The sequence below is a fragment of the Rattus norvegicus genome, chromosome 9 (assembly GCF_036323735.1).
Source record: "Rattus norvegicus strain BN/NHsdMcwi chromosome 9, GRCr8, whole genome shotgun sequence".
NCBI classification, from domain to species: domain Eukaryota; kingdom Metazoa; phylum Chordata; class Mammalia; order Rodentia; family Muridae; genus Rattus; species Rattus norvegicus.
Genome location: NC_086027.1, coordinates 102,162,100 through 102,188,891, shown reverse-complemented (window position 1 = coordinate 102,188,891; position 26,792 = coordinate 102,162,100). Strand labels below are relative to the sequence as shown.

General features: G+C 39.1%; 1 pseudogene; it reads right to left on the bottom strand.

The window, feature by feature from the left end:
• Window positions 1–25,391, bottom strand: part of Zfp207-ps1 (zinc finger protein 207, pseudogene 1) — a 43,041-nt pseudogene extending 17,650 nt beyond the window's left edge.
• Window positions 25,392–26,792: the final 1,401 nt, after the last annotated feature.

Here is a 26,792-nt window from a genome sequence, read left to right as displayed (position 1 = left end):
TTATTTACAAAATATAGTTAATTGTGCAATTAGTTGTATAAATAAACAAATAGTCTTAATGAACCTTCCTTACCTTGGCTGATGATGCCTCCTCCGAGATCCAAAGATCACCTGACAAAACCCCAATACCAGACATGAGAAGCCTTCTTTTGAATTGTTATTTGGAGCCTTCTAAGAGACTTCCAAAATGTACAATCTATTATTGTTGTCCTTGGTTACTCCGAACCCCAGAACTGGGAGCTAAGTTCTTATAGGTGAAGACATCATGCATTTCAGACTCAGGACCCAGAGACCCTGGAGCTATAATTAATCTCAGTGGCCCCTCACTGAAGACGGGCATTCATGGTTTTAAAAGACACCCTTTAAGCTTCCAAAGAAGGGAAGCAACCAATAGATGCAGTAGTAGCATTCATATCTTTGCAGTAACCAACAGATCTCTAATTGGGCTTCAAACCTACCCAATAAAGAATGATACCATGCCTGGTACTGCAAACTTAGCTAGCTACTAATGAAATAATGATTATAAATATACATGGAAAATGTACCACTAATTTACTAAACCAGCCTAATCCTTAACAACAGTCTATAAAGATCTGTCCTTATACCAACAAATAGTATAGTCTTCACCCCTCATCAAGGAAACTTGTCTTTGCAACAGACAGATAATGCTACAGAAAACCCAACCAGTCAAAATGCAGGGTCGTAGAGCCCAGTCCCAGTGCATATATCTAAAAAACATTCCCATTTTTTCAATTTCGTTTTATTTTTAATTACATATGTGTACACATATGTATGAGTATGCCCTCAGAGATAAGAAGAGAGCATCAGGATCCCTCGAGCTAGAGTCACAAGTAGTCATAAGCCACCCAATGTGGGTGTTAGGGAAGCCATTCAAAATCAGTTCACTTTCTTAAGGGGTGAGCTATCATCTATCCATTGTCACATTTAAGTATTTCATTCTCTTGTATTGCCTATGCTAGCTTATACACAAACCTAATTACTCTTTTCACCACTTAAAAATGCCTTAGTATATTCAATTTGCAAATATGTTTTCAGAGAGTACAATATTTTAGTTCTCAAGCTGAGTGTGTAAACTAAAGGAGGTAATGGTATCTGACTTCTTAACCCATTCTAGTAAGAGAAAAATAGATCAGAATAACAGATGTTTTATAAATAAAGTGTCCAAGGATTGATGTTCAGAATTATTGATACATTTATAGTGATACATCAATATATTTGTGGAAGCCTGAAAAATCTATGTTGAGCTGAGAATACGAGGGTAGGAAAAATTTTTCTTTAGAAGTTCTGGTAGATGGATAAGACACAGGAACCAGCAACTTTCAACCACTACAGTTGTTTTTCTTTGACAATCTGGATAAGGTGGAATTTGAAGTTGTTCAGTCAAGCACAAATTTGCATATTGCTGAGCAAGTGCTTATAGAAATGATTAATAGTAATAGTCATTCGGCTTTATGTAAAAAACATTATCCACATAATTTGCTCCCATAATATTGATCCTATATTTTAAAAGTCTTAAGAACATAATTGATGCTTTCCAAAAGAACAAACTTTTGTAGAGCACAGCTGTAGAGATCTGTAAGTTCTAGCCTGCCCTTTCTGACAGCTGTATCACAGGCTCACGCTTGTCAAGCCAGCCTCATCATGTACACCAACACCTTGTAATAAATCTACTAGTACAGACAACTTTTGTTTCTGTACATCAGGGTAAACACTGACACACACAAAAGTTACTGAATATTTAAGTACACCAGCTCTGCTGTGGATGCCAGAAATATGCCATTCCTACTTCTACTATATTGATAAGAACACCAAGACATAGTCACATGCTTCCACAGCTACCCACCTCATCATAATAAGAATTCATTTGAGTAGAGGAAGGCTATGATTTCTTTGAATTAATTTTATATCCAGCCACTTTGCTGAAGTTATTTATAAGGTTTAGGAGTTCTCTGGTGGAATTTTTGGAATTTTCACTTAAGTATATTGTCATATCATCTACCAATAGTGACATTTTGACCTCTTCCTTTCCAATTTGTATCCCTTTGACCTCCTTTCGTTATCTGATTGCTCTGGCTAGGACTTCCAGTACTTTATTGAATGGGTAAGGAAAGAGTGGGCGGCCTTGTCTAGTCCCTGATTTTAGTGGGATTGCTTCAAGTTTCTTTCTATTTAGTTTGATGTTGGCTACTAGTTTGCTGTATATTGCTTTTATTATGTTTAGGTATGGGTCTTGAATTCCTGATCTTTCCAAGATTTTTAACATGAAGGGATGTTGAATTTTGTCAAATGCTTTCTCAGCATCAAATGAGAAAAGCATGTGATTTTTTTTCTTTGAGTTTGTTTACATAGTGGATTACGTTGATGGATTTCCATATATTGACCCATCCCTGTATCCCTGGAATGAAGCCTACTTGATAATGAAGGATGATCAATTTGATGTGTTCTTGGATTCAGTTTGCGAGAATTTTATTGAGTATTTTTGTGTTGATATTTATAAGGGAAATTGACCCGAAGTTTTCTTTCTTTGTTGGGTCTTTGTGTGGTTTAGGTATAAGCGTAATTGTAGCTTCATAGAAGGAATTGAGTAGTGTTCCTTTTTTTTTTCTATTCTGTGGAATATTTTGAAGAGTATTGGTATTAGGTCTTCTATGAAGGTCTAATAGAAGTCTGCACTAAACTCAAATAAATCAATAGCTTTCCTATACTCAAAGGATAAAAACTGAGAAAGAAATTAGGGAAACGACACCCTTCACAATAGTCCCAAATAATATAAAATACCTCAATGTGACTCTAACCAAGCAAGTGAATGATCTGTATGACAAGAACTTCAAATCTCTGAAGAAAGAAATTGAAGAAGATCTCAGAAGATGGAAAGATCTTCCATGCTCATGGTTTGGCAGTATTAATATTGTAAAAATGGCCATCTTGCCAAAAGCAATTTACAGATTCAGTGCAGTCCCCATCGAAATTCCAACTCAATAATTCATAGAGTTAGAAAAAGCAATTTGCAAATTTATTTAGAGTAACAAAAAACCCAGAATAGTAAGAACTATCCTCAACAATAAAAGACCTTCTGGGAGAATCACCATCCATGACCTCCAGCTATATTACGGAGCAATAGTGATTTAGAAAAAAAAAACTGTATGGTATTGGTACAGACACAGGAAGATAGCTCAATGGAATAGAATTGAAGGTCCAGAAATGAATCCACACACCTATGGTCACTTGATCTTTGACAAAGGGGCTAAAACCATCCAGTGGGGAAAAAAGTAGCATTTTCAACAAATGGTGCTGGTTCAACTGGCGGTCAACACGTGGAAGAATGCAAACTGATCCATTCTTATTGCCCTGTACAAGGCCTTAGTCCAAGTGGATGAAGGACTTCTACACCAAACCAGATACACTCAAACTAATAGAAGTAAAAGTGGGGAAGAGCCTCAAACACATGGGCACTGGGAAATTTTCCTGAACAGAACACTTCAGAGCTTATGCTCTAAGATCAAGAATCGATAAAAGAAACCTCATAAAATTGCAAAGCTTCTATAAGGCAAAGGACACTGTTAATAGGACAAAATGGCAGCCAACAGATTGGAAAAAGATCTTCACCAATCCTACATCTGATAGAGGAGGGCTAATATCCAAAATATACAAAGAACCCAAGAAGTTAGACTCCAGAGAATCAAATAACCTTTTTTTTAATGGGGTACAGAGCTAAACAAAAAATTCTCAGCTGAGGAATGTCAAATGGCTGAGAAGTACCTAAAGAAATGCTCAACATCCTTAGTCATCAGGGAAATGCAAATCAAAACAACCCTGAGATTCCACCTCACAGCAGTCAGAATGGCTGAGATAAAAAAAAAAAAACTCAACTGACAACAGCTGCTGGAGAGGATGTGGAGAAAGAGGAACACTCCTCCATTGGTGGTGGGATTGCAAGCTGGTACAACCACTCTGGAAATCAGTCTGGAGGTTCCTCAGAAAACTGGATATAGTCCTGAGGACCCAGTTATACCACTCCTGGGCATATACCCAAATGATGCTCCAACATATAACAAGGACACATGCTCCACTATGTTCATAACAGCAGAAAAGAACCCAGATGTCCCTCAACAGAGGAATAGATACAGAAAATGTGGTACATCTACACAATGGAGTACTACTCAGCTATTAAAAACAATGACTTCATGAAATTCTTAGGCAAATGGATGGAACTAGAAAATATCATCTGAGTGAGGTAACCTAATCACAAAAAAAAAAAAAACAACAACACATGGTATGCACTCACTAATAAATGGGTATTAGCCCAAGCTTGGATTGACCCTTTGAAGAGATGACTGATAATATGGTGGCATATGTAAAATAAGAAATCCTTTTAACATTTGACATAATCTCAGGTGTCTCTGGAATTTACAAGTTAAGATACACAGTGTGGCATGACACTAGCTTGGTATGGAGAAACACATTTGGGATGTCTAATAAAGCACATGATACATCTATGCAAGTGATATCTTTGAAAAGGTAATGCAGCTAGTTGAGATGCTGTATGCCTTTAATACCAGCATTCAGGAGACAGAGGCAAGTGGATATCCATGAATTTGAGGCCAGTCTGGTGTATATAGCTAGTTGCAGGGCAGCCACGGATACACAGTGAGACCTTATCTTGACGGGGGTGGGGTGGCGGGGAGAAAGACAGAGGGAGAGAGGGAGAAGGAAGGGAGAGGGAGAGGGAGTGGGGGAGGGAGAGGGGAGAGAGAGAGAGAGAGAGAGAGAGAGAGAGAGAGAGAGAGAACAGGCAGACAGGGAGGGACAGAGGGATAGAGGAAAGGAGGAAAGGAGGAGGGAAAGGAAGAAGGAAGAAAGAAAGGGAGGGAGGACTTTTTCTTACTTGCTTTCCTCCTTTGGAAGTTTGTATAACTCTTTCTGGTACCATAAAATTTAAGTTCTCAGGGAGGAAACTTTCGGGTCCCCTCCAGCTCTGGTCCTCTGGACTCCATTTCTGAAGTAGATGTGGTTCCCAGCAACAGGGACCTAACTTTGCAATTCTGAGGGCAGCAAAGGACAATAGCAGTAGCCTATGATGTTTGGAGTCTCTTGGGAAATTCTAATAACCCAAAAGAAAGTTTTTCATTCCTGGCATTAGGATTTTTTGTTAGACCCTTGATGAATCAATGTTTTATTTACACATTCATATGTATATATATATGTATATATGTGTATATATGTATATATGTGTGTATATATATGTATATGTATGTATATGTGTATATATATACACATATATATAAAATACCGAGCACCTCCATATTTCAGTTTCTGTGCTATCTGTTTTATTTGTGCTCTTCCTATTTTTTTCTACTGTCTCTTTCAAACCACTTTTCTCTGCTGAGTTGAAATATATGCTCCCTCCTATAATTCTGATCATTTAAAACATTTCACCTTTACTCTATACACAATATTCATATTTGATCAGTTATAAGGTCTGTGTGTGAATTAGAAAAGATGATTATATACTTTCTTCAGTAATGTAAACATCAGAATAGTAGAGTGAAAATATGGTTAAATTCAACTTTACTAGTGGTGAAATTAAGTACTGAAACAATGAAGTTTTTTTTACTTACTAAATAAGCAATTATAAAATATTATTACTGGGCTAAGTATAGACACGCTGATACACTCACACTCTGGAGAATGAGAAACCTGTGAACAGCTACCTCGACAAAAAGAATGATACTCCATTCCAGAGTAGCCATTACTTGCCAACAAGTCTTCAGTAAAATGTAGGGCCTCAGATTTACCTGCTCTTTTTTTTTCCATTGGATATTTTATGTATTTACATTTCAAATGTTACCCCTTTCCCAGTTCCCCCCTCTCCCATTCCCCATCTCCTGCTTCTATGAGGGTGCTTCCCCTTACATCCATCCACTCCTACCTCACCGCCCTGACATTCCCTTACACTGGTGCATCAGCCTTCACTGGACCAAGGGTTTCTCCTCCTACGGATGCCAAACAATGCCATCCTCAGCCTCAGCTACATATGTGGCTGGAGACATGGGTCCCTCCATGTGTACTCTTTGGTTGGTGGTTTAGTCCCTGGAAGCTCTGAGGGGTCTGGTTGGTTGATATTGTCATTCTTCCTGTGGGGTTGCAGCTCCTTCAGTCCTTTCTCATCCATTGGGGTCCCCACGCCCAGTCTAATGGTTGGCTGTGAGCATCCACCTCTGTATTTGTCAGGCTCTGGCAGAGCCTCTCAGGAGACATCCATATCAGGCTCCTGTCAGCAAGCACTTCTTGGCATCAGTAATAGTGGCTGGGTTTGGTGGCTTTATATGGTAAGGATCCCCAGGTGGGGAAGTCTCTGGACGGCCTTTCCTTCAGTCTCTGCTCTAAACTTTGTCCCTGTATTTTATTTTGACAGGAGCAATTCTGGGTTAAAATTTGGAGATGAGTGGGTGGCACCATCCCCCAAGGTGGCACCATCCCCGATCTGGGACCTCACCTAATCTCTAGATATGGTCTGTACAGGTTCTCCCTCCCCTTTGTTGTGTATTTCAGCTAATCTCATCCCTGTTGGGTTCTGGTAGCCTCTTGCTTTCCTAGCATCTGGGACTTGCTGGTGGCTACCCCCAGGTCCCCATCTCCCACTGCTACACACCTCAGTTCAAATTCCTGTCTGTCTGTATTTCATCCCTATCTCCACTCATACCTGCTCTTTTTTTACTCTCTAACCAAAGCACAGGGATCTTTACAGCCATATGCTTTCCCACGGTTGTCTTATTGTATCAGAGCTTGAGCATTTAGTGTCCCAGGCTTTTCTAGACAAACACATTTTCTTTCTCTATTGCTAGCAATGTTTCAACAACCATATGCTGTTGAAAATTAAAAAATGTGGCAAACGACAGGACCGGAAAGACAATCTTCAATTAATATCAAACATTATCTCAAAGTAGACACATTCAAGGAACATTGGCTTCTGTTCATCAAAATTTGGGGCATACTCATATACCTCTATCAGCATACAGTGTCTAAACTGTTACCATCAGAAATATTTAAAATGTACACAAGCAATTGAAGAATGCTCGTGACAGTATCATTTGTAATTGTAAGAGGTTGTAAACATAATTACAGTACAGATTTGTTACATAATCATTGTGTATCTGTTCAATAAAGCGCCTAGAAACTACTAAAATGAGGCTTTCGAAAGTACACAATCACAAGGGACTATTTGTACAAGTGGTTTCTTGTAAGCATTAAAACATGCTATAGTTTGAAAAATAACTCATGTATATGCACATTTTATTATTGTTCATATTCAAATAATAGTATTATCATTACTTTTTATTTTCTTCTTATATCAGCTTCTCACATGTTATTGAAGCAACATTCCATTTTATACACACTTTAATGAAAATATATTTACATTGCTTTCCCCATTTCCTCCCCCCCCCCCCGATCCTCCCAACTCCCTTCCCTACAACGCATTCCATCTTCCTCCTTTACTTTCGCACATATATTTGGATATATGAATGCATGAATGTGTAACTACAGCGTACGAGTCTGTCTTTGTTCTCTGTATGTATGTGGTTTCATGGCTGGCATCTTCTCGCTGGATAACCAATTAGGAGGCTCACCCTAGGAGAGGCAAATTCTCCTTTTTATAGTCACTAACTCCTTGTCTAGGGAGTTGGATCTAAAAATCAAATGTCACTTGAATAACACTTAAAAAGTAGGAATTTTTAGGGATTGGATTGAATCTGTACATTGCTTTTTGTAAGAAATCCAATTTCATAATGTTAATTTTTCCCAATGGATGAGTGTGGTAGATCTTCAGTCTTCTAACATTTTCTTTGTTTTTTCCCCTTGGGTGTTTTAAAGTTCTCATTGTAGAGGCCTCTCTTTTTAGCTTGGTTAGACACATCCCAAATTACCTTTTTTAAGTATATGAGGAATATTGTGAAAAGGATTGTTTATTTCTTAGTACATTTGTCATTGGCCTGTAGAAAGGATACTGTTCTTTTATGTTATCTTTGTATCCTACCAATTGGACAAACGCATTTATTAGAGCTGAGAGTTTTCTTGTGCTGATTGGTCAAAGCGCAGACAACAAGTGATTTGGGTGCTCAGCCCCAGCTGGTTCAACTACAGCACAGTACCTGTAGCTAACTAAGGCTCTGACAATGTCTCAGAAGATGGCACAAAAAGAATTGTGAGAGCTAAGGACCAGGAAAGTTGCCATAACATTCTATCTCCTATAGGGGGAGCTTCATCCATGAAACCTCAACAACTTAACACCTATGAAAAAAAGCAGTAATTAAAACTCTAAAGACAACTGTCCACTGACAGGTGTGTTCGTCTCAAAATTCTAGCAGACTGTTAAAGAAAAACTAATTCCAATAATATTTAAATTACTCCACAAAACAGAAGCTGGAGGAATATTTCCTAATTCTTTTTTATGAAGCTACTACAAACCTGATACAAAACACACACACACACACACCCCCACACACACACCACATACACACACACACCACACATACACACACACCACCCACACACACATACACACACACCACACACACACACACCACACACACACACATACACACCACACATACACACACACCACACATACACACACACCACACACACACACCACACATACACACACACCACACACACACATACCACACACCACACACACCACACACACCACACACACACCACACACCACACACACATACACACACATATACACACACACATACACACGCATACACATACACACACCACACACACACCTCATACACACACACACACATACCTCATACACACACACAGAGAGATATACACAGACACACACACACAGACACATACACACACACATACACATACATACACACACATACCACACACACACCACACACCACACACACACACACACACAAAGACTCAATAAAATAAAATTATAAACCAATGTACTTTTAAAAAAATTCCAATTTGCAAGCTAAATCCAAAAACACATGAAAAATACTCTCCACTATGATCAAGTTGGCTTTATCCCAGAGATGCAGAAATGATTGAACATTTATAAATCAATAATTGTAACTCATCACTGACTAAAAGGCAAAAACCACACAATCAATACAATAGATGCATAAAGGACGTTTGGCAAAACTCCTAAGGAGACTAGGGGAAAAGGGACAAACCTCAACGTAATAAAGGCAAGTCCACAGCCAACATATTCATAAATGGACAGATACTCAAAAGCATTTTCACTAAAATCTGAAAATAATTCAAAGATGTCTACTCTCTACCTATTCAATATACTCAATAGAGGTTTTCAAAGTGTTAGCTAGAGGATTAAAACAGCTGAGGAGACTAAGGGCATAAAAATAAGAAAGGAAGAATCCAAAGCATCCTTATTTGTAGGTGGCATAATGTCATACCATAAAAGACTTGAAAGTCTCCACCAGGAAACACTATCAGCAAATCAGTGGGACACGAAACTACCATGCAAAATTCAGCAGCCATCCAGAGAGGAAGTGCAAACTTGTATAGCCACAATGGAAATCAGTGTGGTGGCTCCTCAGGAAACTGGGAATAGATCTACCTTAAAGCCTAGCTATACTACTCCTGGACATAAAACCAACATCCATGTTCTTTGCTTCTCTGCTTACAATAGGGATGAGCTGGAAAGACCCTAGATGTCTGTTGACTAATGGATGGGTAGGGAAAGTGTAGTACATTTACACAATGGAACATTACCCAGCTGTTAAGAAGCATAAGTTTATAAAATGCACAAGTAAATAGAAGCAAATCATCCTGAATGAGGAAACCTGGACACAAAAATAAATGCATTGTCTGTTTTACTTCTATGTACACATTAGCTTTTAAGCTTCGGATACGTTTGTTTCATATCCATAGAGGCTAGGCAACCTGTAAGTTACTGGGGAAAGGGAGGAATCTTCCAAGGAATGGAAATAGAATATAGGATTATAAATAAATAAAGTGGAAACTATAACTGAAGGTTAACTTGGAACAATGGGAAGTGACAACAAACCATAATGGCCTTTGGAAAAGTCACATGGAAACCTATTACTGTATCAGCTTCCTAAAAGGTATGCATATATGAAAGAAAACTAAACCCTGTCACCATGCACATAGGAGATGGGCAGTGCCCTAATTAAACTACAGTTATCTGTAGGTATGTGGAATTATGTCTGGGTCTTCAGTTCTATTCTATTGATCAATGCATAATATTTATTACTACAGCTCTGCAATGCAACTTGAAATCTTGGATGGTGATAACCTATAGCAGTTCTTTAATTATTTAGAATTGTTTTAGTTATCCTGAGTTTTTATGTTTCCATTAGGAGTTGAAGATCATTTGGTTTTCTCTATTATTTATTTATTCACTTTATATCCCAATCACTGTCCCACTCCTTGTTCCCCCTCACACAGTCATTCCCCCTATCCTCACTCCCCTTCTCCTCTGAAAGAGTGGAGCTCCCCCCTCCCCAGGTATCCTCCAACCCTGGCACATCAAGTCTCTGTAGGGATAGGCACATTCTCAGTTTATGTGAAGAATCACGTTGGAATTTTGATGGGCATTATATGCTGGGATTGTTGTATTCATTCTTTCTGAGTGTAGTTAACATCCTCTTCAGACTGCTCAAAAGTGTTTCTTCTACTGCCTTCTGTAGCGCAGGATTAGAGGACAGAAAATCATTCTTATTATGATGTTTTTCTTTCATTAATTAGGACTGGTACTTTTGCAGGTTATGGTAGTCTGGCTGCTGTCTGTGAGCTCTCAGAACTTGTAGAGCATCTAACCAGGTCCTTCTGGATTTTAAAGTCCACATTAAAAAAAACCAGGCGTTGTTATTTTAATGGGCCTGTTGTTATTTATGACTTGGCCCTTTTTCCTTGAAGATTTTAATATCCTTTCTCTATTCTGCACATTAAGTGTTTTGATTTTCTGACATGGAAAATTTATGTGCTAGTCTTTTTACTTTGTGTTCTCTATGACTCATATTCTCTTCTCCTCCTCCTCTTCTTCTTCTTCTTCTTCTTCTTCTTCTTCCTCTTCTTCTTCTCTCTCTCTCTCTCTCTCTCTCTCTCTCTCTCTCTCTCTCTCTCTCTCTCTCTCTCTCTCAGGTTAGGATATTTTTCTTCTATGCCTTTGGATAAAAAAAAACTGGGGGTGGGGTTGGGGATTTAGCTCAGCGGTAGAGCGCTTGCCTAGCAAGCACAAGGCCCTGGGTTCGGTCCCCAGCTCCGAAAAAAAGAAAAAAAAAAGAACTGGGGTTATGAGTAATTGACTTCTTCATAATGTCCCAGGTTTTGGGGATGCTTTGTGCCTGGATCATTTTAGAACTAACATTTTCTTTGATGATATTTCCATTTTCCTACCTTATCGTCAATACCTGAAGTTCTCTTTCTCATGTCTGTTAGTCTATTCTTGAGGTTTACCTCTGACATTTCTGTTTGACATCCTGAGTTTTTAATTAATTTTATTTGTTTTTATTTTCTTTTTTATTAAATTTATTTATTTCCTTTACAACCCAATATCAGCCCTTCCTCTCCTCCAAGTATGCCCTCATGTAAGTTCTCCCTAGATTCCCCATTTCCTTTCTCTTTTGAGAAGGGAAAGCTCCCCTCTGGGTATCAAACACATACACACACCAAGTTGCTGTTGGATTAAGTACCTCCTCTTCCACTGAGGCTAGACAAGGTGGTCCATTTAGGGGTACAGGATCCACAGGGAGGCAAGGAGGCAACAGGCTCATCAATAGCCTCTCCTTCCATTGTTTGGAGGACCCACATGAAGACCAATCTAATACAGGTGTGAAGGGGTCCTAGGTCCAGCCTGTGCTTGATTCTTGGTTGGTGATTCAGTCTCTGGGAGACCCCAAGTGTCTAGGTTAGTTGACTCTGTTGGTATTCTGTGGAGACCCTATCCTCTTCAGGTCCCTCAATCTTTCTCCAAACTCTTCGATAAGACTTGCCAAGCTCCATCTAATGTTTGCATCTCTTCCCATTGGCTGCTGTGTGGAGACTCCTGTGTGCAAGTGTAACAGAGTATCATTAATAGTGTCAGGGATGGGTTATTGCCCATGGGATCGGTGTCAATTTTTGGCAATCATTGGTTGTACCAGTTTGCAATCCCACCAGCAGTGGAGAAATGTTCCTCTTTCTCCACATCTAGGCCAGTATCTGCTGTCGCCTGAGTTTTTTATCTTAGCCACTCTGATGGGTATAAGGTAGAAACTCAGCCCTCTGTTAGATGTAGGGTTAGTGAAGACCTTTTCCTAATCTGTAAGCTATTGTTTGGTCCTGATGATTAATTTTCACACACTGAACCCCTGCCTCCTTGGAATGAAGCATGGTCACGGTGGATTATGTCATTGATGTGCTCTTGAATTTGGTTTGTGAATATGTTATTGAGTAATTTTGCATCAATGTTCATAAAGGAAATTAGTGGGAAATTCTCTCTGTGTTGAGTCTTTGTGTACTTTAGATACCAGGATGACTGTGGCCTCTGAGAATGAGTTTAGCAGAGTTCCTTCTGTTTTTATTTATGGATTTTCTTTAATGATTCTACTTCTTTGTTAAGTTCTACTTTACAATCTTGTTCTTGCGATAGTCTTTTCAATATCATCAAAATGCATTAGAAAGCTATTTTCTCATACCTGTTGCCCTGTGCCCTTCAACATATAACTCCTAAAGTCTGTTGCCTCCAAATCCAGAGTCCTTTATTTGGTTCATACAATATTTGAAAAGGTACATAGCATAAACTATGACCTATCCATACCCCTCTTTGGTGTTTACCAAAAACGAATACCAGGTCAACACTTGACAAAAATACTTACACATCAATGGCTATGCAACACTCTTCATAATAACCGAGTTATAAAACGAACCTAGAAATTTAACAACTAAAGAATAAATAAAATGTGGTATGTACATAAAAAAAGAACTTATGCAGCCATAAAGAATGAAGTTGCATCATTTTGGAGAAAAACAGATGCAACTAAGATAATTATACTGTGACTAAAGCCAGTCTGAATGAGACGTATGTTTTATCTCGTCTGTCCATCTTCTAGAGTTTATACAGTTACTTAACATGGATAAATTAGGTGAAAATAGAATTAAATATTTACATAAGGAAAAAAGGAATTAATGGAAATGAGAAGAGTATATAAAAAAAGTGTTTGTGGGGAAGGGAGTGGGTGTATATGTCCAACATACAATATATACCCAAAGATTTTTTTATTTTAAAAAGAATTTCCTGCAAATGGTGCATAATATCAAGGTTTTGGGTATGAGAGAGTTAATAAAGTATTTTATTGTCAGTTAATTGTTATACTTTTGTGATCTCAGGGTTAATGTAACATTTCACGAATACTTTCAGTCTTCAAGATTATACACATAGTGCATAGAGAAGTCTTTCACAGTCATTATTATTTCACAAATAAGAAAACTGGATCCCTGAGAAGGAATTTGACATGTTTTCTATCCCTCAAAATGTATGTCCTGAAATATACTGCCACTAAGTACAGGTTCTTTATTTGGTTTGTACAATATTTGAAAAGGCATATGGCACACACTGATCGTTATGTTTGTATATTTCTAGAAAGGTAACAAAAAAACATTTTAGCTCAAGAAACTATAAGTACAGTAAACAGATGCTGACATTGCTTTTAGAAAGTGTTTATAATAAAAAATATTTGTGAACGATCCCAAAGCAAAAGGTAGGTAAGGGAAAGGGAAGAAAAAGGAAGCCTGTGTTCAGCCTTACAGACATGTGAATTACCTTCTCTATTGTCAAGCAGCCTTTGAGTTTGTATTCTAATGTTTGCATCATTATAGACATATATATCACAGAACAAAAGCTTAAAAGGAAATAATCCACCCAAACAACAAGAATGGAGTCTGTCTTTAATCAGAAACTAAAGTCAAGGCTCTTCATATGCTTATGTGCACATAAGAGTCCATGACCTCTTAGTGACAAGCACTGAGTAATGTGCCCAAACACTCTATGGCATATCTAAGGCAGACTCAGCATCAGGGAAACTCCTTCATCACTAAGACTCCAAACACAGGAGCCAATCTTGAGTGAGGAGAATGAAAAGCTTTGGCACATGCAAAAGCATGATATTATCCATTTTGATTCTGACTCGCAAAGATCAGGCACAATAGGAAAAGGGGGAAATTGTGTGATTACATAGATAGACCTATGATGACTTTATGTAAAGCTGCCTTTAGGAGTATGTGTTATATGAAGAAAGGATATGTGTAACTTACTTTCTCAAATCCTTCTAATGATGGTTCTTAAACACTTTAACCTCCCTTTCCACCAGAGGTAGTGGGAAAGAAAGGATATGGGGGAAGTGGACCAGTTTAGAAGTGGTTCTTTGGAGCAATTCCCATCTGTACTGTCTGGAAATTGGCAGTCCAGTTCACAGGTCAACAGCAGCAGCTCCCTCCACTTGCAGACATTTTACAGATATATCAGTGGTCTTGTTCAGTAGAGTCAGGACAGCAAACATGAATCAGCACCAGTGGCGCTACCTAGCAGAGACAGCCAGGCCTCGGCCTCAGCATGAGTCAGCAGGAGGGACCCAAAGGGACACCAGGAGAAGTTCTCCTCTGTATCTGTCTCAGTGAAACAAAGATCAGCGAAGAGTTAAGACTAACAAAAACTTAGCTATATAAGTAAGCCAAGTGCCCAGCCTATTCCACTGTCTGTGGAGTTCTATTTATACTCGATCCAAACATCACGTGTCCTCCACGGGTCTTGTCTGAGCATTCATCTTGCCTCAGAATGTGTATCTGCCTCAGCTGACATCACTCTGCCAATCAGACTGAGTTCTTGGAAGTGGCAAGAAGCTGAGGCAGACCACCAGATGGGTTTTGGTACCTTTCTGTATGGAGTCCAGAAAATTAGAGCTCAACTACACAATGTAAGGCAGACCAATACCTGTGTGTCATTAGTGAAAAAGCCTTCATCACATGTGTTTTCATGTGCTTGCTTTAGCAGAACATCCTTTCTCCTGTGTCTGCTTCAGCCAAATATTCCTTCATGAGTCTGCCTTAAGAGTTCACCTGTGTCCACTCCAGGAAAACACTCCTTCACGTCTTTGGCCCCAGCAAAACACCATCCAACACAACTGACTTTCTAAAGGACCTTTAAGTTTCCACTTCAGATATGTTTCTCCTTTTGCCTCTGCACATCTGAGCATTTATGTAAGTAAGGACATAATGTTACTGTCCCAACAAAGTCACAAATTATGTCCTTCATCTGCATCAGTTTGATTGTTCTGACTTCTGGCTTCCCTCAAGGTAAGATCTATAAATCTGATAGAAAATAAACTTATAATACAAATTGATATTTTGTTTTTTAAAAGATTTATCTTTCTTTGAAATATCACTTTTAAAAGAAAGGGAGCTAACATTTTAATACATTAGAATAATATAATTGATATATCACTATGTTATTTCATTTATTCTTTCATTCAAAAAAGTTATAGAAGTCCCTGCTGTGCATAGCATTGGGTACAGTGGAGATTCACAGCCTCTGTAACCTTCGATCTCGTGATAGTTTCATCAAGTCAGAATGCTTCTTCTGCATGAGAAAGGAATTTCTCCATCCCACTCTGAGCAATAATTTTAATCATAGTTCTTTGTGTTGCTATGCAACTCGCCACCACAATTTGAACAGAAAGCCATGTCAAAATGGAGACTGTCTCCTCTCGTGCTCTACGCAGAAATAAATTCACTGCATGCCTGCAATGTTTCACACCTACAGTTCTCATTTGAAAAGAAACACATGAAAGTCTGGGGACTTCACTCCTAGGGAAATCTAGCAGGAAAAAAACTGGTGAAATCAAGGGCATGTGCATAGCAGAGGACAAAATCCAGCTTCCCCAGTGTCTCCAGAGACTGTTAATCAGAGTCCTGCTCTGAAAATGCCCAGGCACCCGGGAATACTGCAATTACGTCATTCTTCAGTGTTTCATCTTCTTATCTTCCACCAGCCTGAATATCTATTCTAACGCCGTGGGACTGCATTTGTCAGAAAGATAAGCAACACTGTCATTCAGAGGGAGAATATGAGATATCGTTTTTAAAAATAATAAAGTAATAAATTTAAGAAAGCTGTTTTCCTCCTTCCAAAGACAGTATTATCCAAACATTGTTAAAACACACACATGCATTGCCAGAAGCAAAAGGAAGCTAAGTAAATTAGCCTTCTGACGATCTAGTAGACATTTCTAACTCAATGCGTTAGAGCTCTTTCTTCATTCGTGCACACAACAGCAAGTGTGTAAAATGTGTTTTACGTGGTAAAGTCTGCCTTCTCCAAACTTGAGAGGCAGATATTTTCTTCACTACTTAGGTAAAAAAAAAAAAAAAATCACCAAAAAACCAGAGCCTATGTATGAAAGCAAAGGATCAGTTTAAACTAATTAACATAAAATAGAGCAAAGACATTTTTGTTTGTTTTCAAAGACTTGTCTACACAAAAGTTACACCTTCTCAGGAACAAATATTCAAAATTCTTGCACTGAAAATTTAAGCCAACACTCTGGTTTCTACCAGTGACTGCCTGTATACCAAACCCCAACCCTGGTTTTTCAAATAAATATTTCCTTAAGCTCGTTGTCTGGAAATAGATTTAACCATATCCTTAACTAGAAGCCCCAGTGAGAAATAAAACACGCGAAGCCATGCATCGCTTCAATTCTACCTTAAGGTTCTAAGAAAAGGGGACTCGTTTGCACAGATTGATCTAAATTCTTCCCCTGATGCATAAAGCAAGTTAGAAATGTTCAGGAATAATGACTTAGCACAGTCAGTTTGCTGAGCCTTCTAAAATGTTAGTAAATTATCCGTCTACAATTTTAAATTTTATTCATAAACCTCGTTGCTAATTTTTAAGGTGGGTTTTCTTAATTACTTTTCCTATAGCTATCTAGCTTACTGCCCAAATCCCTTCTACTATAGTAGAATTTCTACAAGATCCTTTGAGGAAACATTTTTCCAGGTGCATTAAGCTAAATTTAAATAACGAAAGTGCATCATATGGTAAAGAAATAGCTTAATTTCATTGTGTCTGTATTTTCAAATAAATCATGAGAATTATGATGGCCAACTAGAAAATATTGCCAATAATAGAGAGTACAGAATACAGTACAGTACAATACAGTACAGTATAGACATCCCTGGATAATTCCCAGGCTCGGTGTTATACAATACAGTCATCCTTCCTCTGATATAACTGAGAATCCAAAAGTAGCTGGTTGAAATTTCACTTCATTTTATGCCTTCTCCTTAGTCATCAGGAAAATGCAAATCAAAGCAACCCTGAGATCCCACCTCACACCACTCAGAATGGCTAAGATCAAAAACTCAGGTAACAACAGATGCTGGCGAGGATGTGGAGAAAGAGAAACACTCCTTCATTGGTGGTGGGATTGCAAGCTAGTACAACCACTCTGGAAATCAGTCTGGAGGTTCCTCAGAAAATTGGATATTGCACTACCTGAGGACCCAGCTATACAATTCCTGGGCATATACCCAAAAGATTCTCCAACATATAACAAGGACACATGCTCCACTATGTTCATAGCAGCCTTATTTATAATAGCCAGAAGCTGGAAAGAACCCAGATGTCCCTCAACAGAGGAAAGGATACAGAAAATGTGGTACATCTACACAATGGAGTACTACTCAGCTATCAAAAACAATGACTTCATGAAATTCATAGGCAAATGGATAGAACTAGAAAATATCATCCTGAGTGAGGTAACCCAATCACAGAAAAAAAAAAAAACACACATGGTATGTACTCATCGATATTAGCCCAAAAGCTCAGATTACCCAAAATACAATCCACAGACCACATGAAGCTCAAGAAGAAGAAAGACAAAAGTGTGGATGCTTCAGTCCTTCTTACAAGGGGGATCAAAATGCTCACAGGAGTAAATACAGAGACAAAGTGTGGAGCAGAGACTGAAGGAAAGGCCATCCAAAGACTGCCTCACATGGAGATCCATCCCACACACAGTCACCAAACCCAGACACTATTGTGAATGCCAAGAAGTTCAAGCTGACAGGAGCCTGATATAGCTGTCTCCTGAGAGGCTCTGCCAGAGCCTGACAAATACAGATGCTTGCAGCTAACCATTGGACTGAGGACGGGTCCCCAGTAGAGGAGTTAGAGAAAAGACTAAAGGAGCTGAAGGAGTTTGTATCACTATAGGAAGAACAATATCAACCAACCAGGCACCCCAGAGCTCCCAGGGACTAAACCACCAACCAAAGAGTACACAGAGGATGGGCCTTGTCGGGCATCAATGGGAGGAGAGGCCCTTGGTGCTGTGAAGGCTCAATGCCCCAGTGTAGGGGAATGCCAGGATGGGGAGGCAGGAGGGAGGGGGTGGGTTCGGGAGCACCCTCATGGAGGCAGGGGGTAGGAGATGGGATGGGGGGTTTCCGGAGGGGAACCGGGAAGGGGGATAATATTTGAAATGTAGATAAAGAAAATATCCAATAAAAAGTGGAAAAAATTAAAACTAGGATAGTCATATAAGAGAAAACACATGCCATTTGTTTCTCTGAACCTTGTTTACTTTATCTAATATAGTGAATTCTAATTGCACCCATTTTTCTGTTATTTATTATAACCTTATTCTCTTGTATGACTGAATAAAATTCCTCTGTGTATGTTTGTCACAAAAAATATTGGTAAAAAAATGTACGTATAAATATGGACCAAAGAACATGAAACTTGTGAATTCATACATGCTTGCCACTAATAAAAAGTTCAATCATACATATGCTTGTTACAAGGATATTCAAGGATAACTCGTTTTCTACTATCCTAGGTCCTGTATAAACTTGAATAAAATATTTTAATTAAAAAAATGAGCTCAGGGTTGGGCCACGGCCATCGTTTAAGTGGTGTTTTTGAATTAGAAGTTGAATCCATGTAAGCTAAGAGAAAGCAGAGCAGAAGGAATTTAACCCACTCACTAGGGACTCTGCAGGCAGTAAGAGCAAAAAAATTACAGGTCAAACCAAAGAAGGGTGTGACATGATTCGATTATGAGACAGTCAGCAACTTTGTACAGATAGCCTACAATGTCAGTTTAGGTCCTTCGGATAGAGGACATCACTGTCTGTTGTTGGACAAAAAAGGGGCAAAAGATAATTAGAATCTTATCTTTTAAGCATGCTCCAGTGGAAGGCCACAAATCCATGAATAGATGGGTAGCACAAATTGAACTTGGTGAGCAGAAAGAGAGAGCGAGAACACAAGTTTGGGTGATTAGGAGAAGAGGGTAGATCTCTGGGAAGTTGTAGGAAGGAATAATTATGGTCAAAACCACTGGACAAAGTTCTTTAAGAACTAAATAAAATTTATAATAGCACGTATTATGTGATTTAAGTGCTAATTTGCACTTCATAACTCGTTTAAATACTTAAATACTTAAATACTTTCCATCAGTAGCATCTTCTATGAAATCAGACAGAGGAGGAGAAAACTTGTTAGGCTTCTTTGGTTTTGTTTGTTTTTGTTTTCTTAACACTTTGGAACTGGTGATACATAAAAATATAATTAATCTACAAATCTATTCTTATCTCATTTGGCAAAACAAAATGAAAATGCATACAAACAAGCAATTTCTTCATGTAAAATCATGGAGCCTTTAGTTATAGTACATCTAAGAATCTAGAAGTTCTGACCTTATAATTTATGTAATAAAGCATGAACTAACATTTGTGTGGAAGCAGAGAATTGACCAGGATAAAGGTAGCTTTTTCTCAACTTCTTCTGGGCTTAGAATATTCTCTAGTACATGAAAATAATTTTCATAAGGTTGAGTTGTTCCTGAGTGAATTCTAACCTCTGGAAACAACTCAACGGAGAAAATAATTTCAGATTTGGCTCCAGGGGATATGGTTTTTATTTTAAGTCTCTGCTTCTTAAACTGCAGTATGGCCTTGGATAAATTACCTTAATTTCCAGAGCTTAAATTTTCTCATCTGTAAAATGAAGAAAAAATAAATGTTCCTCTGGTCAGTTACTGCGAGAATTAGTAAGGCGCTCTGCTGTGCTCTTGCATGGTAGGATGTAATGGCGATGTATCGAAAAAGTTTTCATGTTTTCAGTATAAAAGAATGATGAGTGAGGATACAGACATGTTTAGCCTAACTTAAACATAATGGATATGTGTACAAAAATACTATATTATATCCCAATAAGCCTTTAATATTTGTTTCTATGTTTGAGTTAAAGAATTTAAATTTTAAGAAAAGAATTAAAGGAAGGTTACAAGTGAGTAATAATTATGTCCATTGCAATTTAGCAGATTAATGTTGCAATTGATCTAATTGGGGCTCTTAAAATTAATGACGAAACGTGGAAACGTGTAAGGATTGTATGTGTCCAGTTTTTTATGTTAAGTTAGAGAATCGGTCATAATGGCGAGTATTATAGACTGATTTTATGAATCAATTGTAAGTCTTTTAAATAAAGTTGAGTATTTTTGTTGTTAGAATGTTAGGGTTCCAGAAAATACTTAGTTGCCGGTTTTGGTAACGCAGCCTGCTCCATGAAACACGTCTTCACATTAGAACAACAAAAGCATTCCTTCTTTAAACATAAAAGGGAAAGAAGGATAGAAGGAAGAGAAGAAGATAGGGAGGAGGGAGGGTGCAAGGGAGGGAGGGAAGGAGAGAGGGAGGGAGGAAATTGAAACATTCATCATCACCAACACGTTGATCAGATATTGATACAGCAGTGATCAATCCAGTTAGAAACCGTGTTCTATAAAAGAAATTGCCGGACCTGATGGTATGTAGACTTGTGAAGACAAAAAAGGATGATCCAAACTTCCACAGTTCAAGGCTAGGCTTAGCAGAATAAGACCATGGAGAGGGGGCGGGGGGGGAGAGAGAGAGAGAGAGAGAGAGAGAGAGAGAGAGAGAGAGAGAGAGAGAGAGAGAACAAATAAGAGAAAGCTAAATTCAGGAGTTATTGTGAAATACGATCTGGGAAGATTGCAGGAGTCAGAACAGGAAGTTTGCTGTAAGGTTGTGTCTCCTAAAACTTTCAGAGAACCTATATCCATGAAGTCCATCAATATGACTGCCTAAGCATGACCTGAAGAAAAGTGATGTTTCTTTTATCCCTAGAAAAGTACTACAGGAAGCCAAGGGATGAAAAGCAGATCAAGAACTCTACTTTCTACATTGCAGCAGCAGTCAAAACCAAGCATGGCCCAGCTAAAGGGTGGGCAAACACTTCAACCACCAACTTTTAAGAAAAATAAATACATCTTTATTTTTTTGTTGTGTTGAATCTTGCTTTCTTAAATGATACCATAAAACCTTAATGTTGTAATTGTTCCAGAGTTACCATCTCCCATTAGTACATCAGTACAATGTCCTCTCTGACCTTGTGTGTGCTTACGTTCCTGTGCATTAAATAAATGTCATGAGATGAGTCATAGACCTCTTTCACTAAATCAATGTACTGTTAGCATAATACAGGCTTTGTCTCTTCACGATATCCATTACTGTAATCTTCTTTCTCCTGTTTCATTATTAAGAATTTTTTTAAAGGCAATGAACTTTGTACACCCACAGTGTTGGAAGCCAGGAAAAAAAAAAAAAAAAGAACCTTCTGATGAACAGAATCATCAGCAGATGAAACACTGAAGCTTTTTCTAAGCTAGTCAAGTCTTGTTTTCCTGATTTGAAAACACTTCACTAGTCTAGAGGGATGTTTGACCTTTATTTCTTCCAGAAGAAAAAAAACGCAAGGCTAATAATGTCCGGGAAAGCAATTGTCAGACACTTGACAAAGGAAAGAAACAAGCAGGAGGATGTGATGTCAGGGATCTGTCTGTGCTTATTTGAAAAATATTCCAGTGGCAACCGTAATTGTAGCACGGTTCCTTACAGCCAGAGACACCTAACCTATGGCAGGGAGAGGCAGCAGGTGTCTGCAGAGGCTCGGTTCAAGGTTGAAGGTCGGTTCAAGTATCTGTTACATTTACCAACTTGAAACACCCTGTAATAAGAATATTTTTTCCTCCATTTTTGTCCCTGCAGTTCCTTCAGACAGGAACAATTATGGGTCAGAGTTTTTGACTGGGGGACAGCAACCCTATCCCTCCACTTGATGCCCTGTCTTTCTATGAGTTTCCTCTCCCCACTGTAGGGCATTTCATCTAAGGTCCCTCCCTTTGAGTCCTGAGAGTCTCTCACCTCCCAGGTCTCTGGTACATTCTGGAGGGTCCCCCCACCTATTACCTTCCGAGGTTGCCTCTTTCCATTCTTTCTGCTGGCCCCCAGGGCTTCAGTCCTTTTAAATTTTCAGCGAAGAGGCTATTTTTAAAAGAATTTAAAAGGGGCAGAAGACACCCAGAGTCCCACTTGCTGCCTGGCCCATCACAGCAGGAGCCACTGCTATGTGCAGGTGGGTGGTACAGAGGTGGGAGAGAAGGAAGCAGAATGATTTGAGCACTGTGGAAAGACATGGAACTGGAGATGTAAGGGTGAGGAAAAACAGCCCGATGTGAGTGCCCTGAACTGCTACTATCTGGAGCTATGGTGAGGTCCCAGCCTGTGCAGTCACAGAGGACCATGTGTGGGTCTACACGGCCATGCAACAGCAGGGGGTCTATGTCATGTTAACACCAAAGGCCATGTGGATGTCCCTGGTCCGGGCTGCCACCTAAGACCCTGTTGATGTCTAAGGGCTGTGAAAAGCTGCCCCTGCCCCTTACTGACTGCAGCACTCAGGAGAGCAGACCCTGCACCTCATTGTGACATCACAGAAGAGCTGCCACATTCAGTTATGGATAAGGTAATGTAATCCCTGTCTCTCTACATCTATATCATAACTCAAGGAAGCAGATAGGAAAGAGAGGTAGCCAAAAATTCTATTTATGTAGAGTTAAGATCAGAAGAAATAATCAAAAACAGTAACACACAAGAAATACCCATTATGTCCGAAGACTTACATTCTGCCAACAGGGATTACTCTGTCAGGCACAGAGCATTTTCCGTGAGATCCAGCGGCCTCTCCTCTTCTTCCCTTTGCGGCTCTAACAGGATGCATTTACCATCCGGCACTAACAAATTATTAGAATTGAAAGTTACATTTTTCACCTTACTATGAATGACTAACTTGGATTTGCATAACCCATTTTCCTACTTCTTCAAATCCCTCTAAAAGCGAAAATGTGTTATTGAAAAGAGTCTTTCGTCATGATAATTCCAAGAAGAAACTTGGAATTAAATAAATAAAATAAAAACCAAAGAGGCGATAGATACTAGGACAGAACAACAGTTTCAGACACAGAGCATATTCCCCTTGTAGGCAAAGAAAGGAGAGAGAGAGAGAGAGAGAGGAAGAAGGGAGGAAGGGAGAGAAGGAGGGAGGAAGGAAGGAAGGAAGGAAGGAAGGAAGGAGGTTTGGTTTCTTAAATTACACTATGCGATGTATTTTGCTACAACTTTAAATTTTTCATTGTACAACTTCATTGTATATGTTATTGAGTTATACTTAAGACATTTTCATCTAAGCACGGAATGAATGGCGAAAGTATCCTCTGTGAACATATTCCCTTCTCACCCCCCCTTCTCCTTAGTCACCTTTCTCCCTCCAGACCATCATGCTGCTTCCATTCTCATGCTGTGTGTGCGTGTGTGTGTGTGTGTGTGTGTGTGTGTGTGTGTGTGTGTAGGCTCACATGTGAAAGAAAGTGTACAAACTTCATCTTCCTAAAACAGGCTCAGCTCACAAAATGTGATTATTCACAGTTACACCCATTTTCCTGCAAGGTTGAAAGTTCTTGACATGCCTTTTGGGATGCTTTATTGTTTGTTTAACCCTGACAGGGGATATATATAATTTTACTGCTTCACACCCTCTAAAAGAGAAGTTTCTCCTTTTCCCATTATGGCATCGAAGGCAATTTCCACCAGTTTTTAGAACCTACATGTCAAAGATGTCAAAGGCTAGCTTTGACACCACAGGGTAAACCAAAGCAGGCAGCGAGGTGGGGCAGCTGTGGTCTGGATCAGTGCTGATAGCAGCTGCTGAGGGTCAGCACTAGAAGGGCTGAGGGGAGTTGGTGCTGATACAGAGGCCAGCACTCAGAGGAATCACTCAGCAGACTTTTCTCTGAGGGAGCAGAGCTTGATTCATTGGGACGGGCACTCTCTGTCCCCAGTGAGAAACTTTGGACTCTTCTAACTCTTTAGGGGACAGCAAGAAAGAAGAGCGAGTAAATATTCTCTCTCTCTCTCTCTCTCTCTCTCTCTCTCTCTCTCTCTCTCTGTAGATAAAGCAAAGCAGGCTCCAATAACTTTATACATACAAAGACAGACAGGCAGGCAGACAGATATATATACATTCACACATTGAATGGTAGAGGAAAGCTCCAATAAGAAGGCTTCATGCATTTCACATGCACATACACACACACACACACACACACACACACACACACACATGTATATGTGTGTGGATATATATATGCATGTATACACATATACATATAAATATATACATATACATAAATATACAGATACACATATACACACATACCTGGTGGATGGATGGAACAAAGTACCAATAAGTAGGTTCCAAGCATTTTACACATACATACATACACACATATACACATACTTAGTGTAAGGAGCAGGCTCCAACACAGGACTATATTTTCCATAGTTTATATGTCCCAGCAAAATCTTTCAAACAATACAGAATTACAATGTGCTTGCGTTCTATTTTCCTTTTAGTGAATGACTATGAGAAAAGTGTTTCCCAATACCTGTACATGGAAGAACTTTATACAGTACAGGTAATGAAAATAAATTATTCTCAAGAACCCATGTACATTCATAACTAAGCAATTTGTTATAGATTAATAAAGCATGAGCAAGCAAGGTAGTGTTCTCAGCCAGTCCCTCTGACAGCAATTTGTGTTTACAAAGAAAGAATTGATTACTTTATTATCTTAAAAAGTAATCTTATTATAAGAATCTTAAGGGTTGGGGATTTAGCTCAGCGGTAGAGCGCTTGCCTAGCGAGCACAAGGCCCTGGGTTCAGTCCCCAGCTCCGAAAAAAAAAGAAAAAAAATAAGAATCTTAAAAGAATCACTAATCTAAACTTTTATATAAAAACCAATCAGACATATCTATTTTAAATACTCAGAATGCACATCTGCTCATCAGCAGTTTTTATGAAATCATCTAAGAAAGCTGAGGGCAAAAATGGGCACAGGAAATCAATCCTCACCAGTGCAGCCTCAGCCAGAGTCATGTCAGCCGGTGCTGCCATGGTTCTTGTTCCCTGACCTTAAAAAATTTCCTAGCTTAAGAGTGTGCCTTTCTGAACTTGAAACTGTTCTCTCGGATTTTCTGCAACAGAACCAGTAGCAAAAGCATCTTAACCTAGCTTCACTAACAATTTTATTTTTTCAAATTCTTTCTAATTTCTAATTTTCTAATTTTCAATTTCTAATTTCTAATTTTCTAATTTTCAATTTCATTTCTAAGTTCTTTCCTAGGGTGGTGATTGAATCATTAATCTGCAGTAGTAATGCCTGAAAGAGATGGAGCGTTATTATTGTGAGGGCCCAGTGAGGGGCTGGAAGCCCCCTCAGGGTTGTCATAGATTAAGAGGGATGTGAGGGCAGCAAGTAAACACCATGAAGTCCTCAGGGCAAGAAGTCTTTGGGCCATGCCTGTCCAAGGCACACCCTTTGTGGCTGTGCTAACCACTAGGCAACATTCCATGAGTCTAAAGCCCTTTGTTGTTCCTCCTGCACGGCACTCGGCACCTACAAAAATCTCACCCCTGTTAAAAGACTTACTTGGTATTTTGTCTTACATGCCCAAATCAGCAAATGGATAATCACCTGGTGAGATTTTGAGGCATTGTCTGCTCTAGTGGGAAAGACTTCTATTAGGTAGAACAAGGCTTCTATTAGCAGAATTGTCAAGTTAACATTCAGGACAATAATCAGCCCTGTTAATACAGTCTAAAAACACTTGGTAACATTCATTTTCAACAAGTTCAGTGTGGTAAAACCAGTGCCCTGGTTCTGAACTAAGGAACCACAAGATCTTGAAGAACTGCACTAAGGCACAAGCCAGGTTCAACACTCCAGTGTTGTTGAGCTAACAAGCTGCTAAAGGAAACTGTAACTGGACTGACTGTTGCTTATTGCTGTTCCTCTGTCACTGTTTCTTTTGATTGTTACATTGCTTTGTTTTGTCTTTCTAAGCTCAGATGTTCTCACTTTGTGGGTTATTTCTTCCACTCTCCTCTACTCCATTCCTCCAACCTTTCAAGCCCCAACACTAGATAAGAGAGAGAAAAAGAGGAAAGGAGATTCCTGAAAATGTCAGGAGTCAGAAAGGAGACAATGTTATCATTAGACTACTTCCTGCTGATTAGGGGCTTCAAGTTCCTTGGGGCAAGTTTGATCTTTGCCCTCGGGATAACTAATTCTTGTTGTTTTTTTCTTTGCTCACAACTAGTTAACAAACTTAACCAACAATAAGCAACAGCCAGCCAAACAACCTATAAACTCTGTCAGGGTCCTAGCATTTATATAACCTCTGAAAAGTTCCCAGAATTCCACATGTCACACAATCACGGAAACTATCTGCAGCTGGCAAAACCGCACCCCTGCTAGATCACAGTCAGCTGCTGTAGACAGTCTGAAGGAGCCCA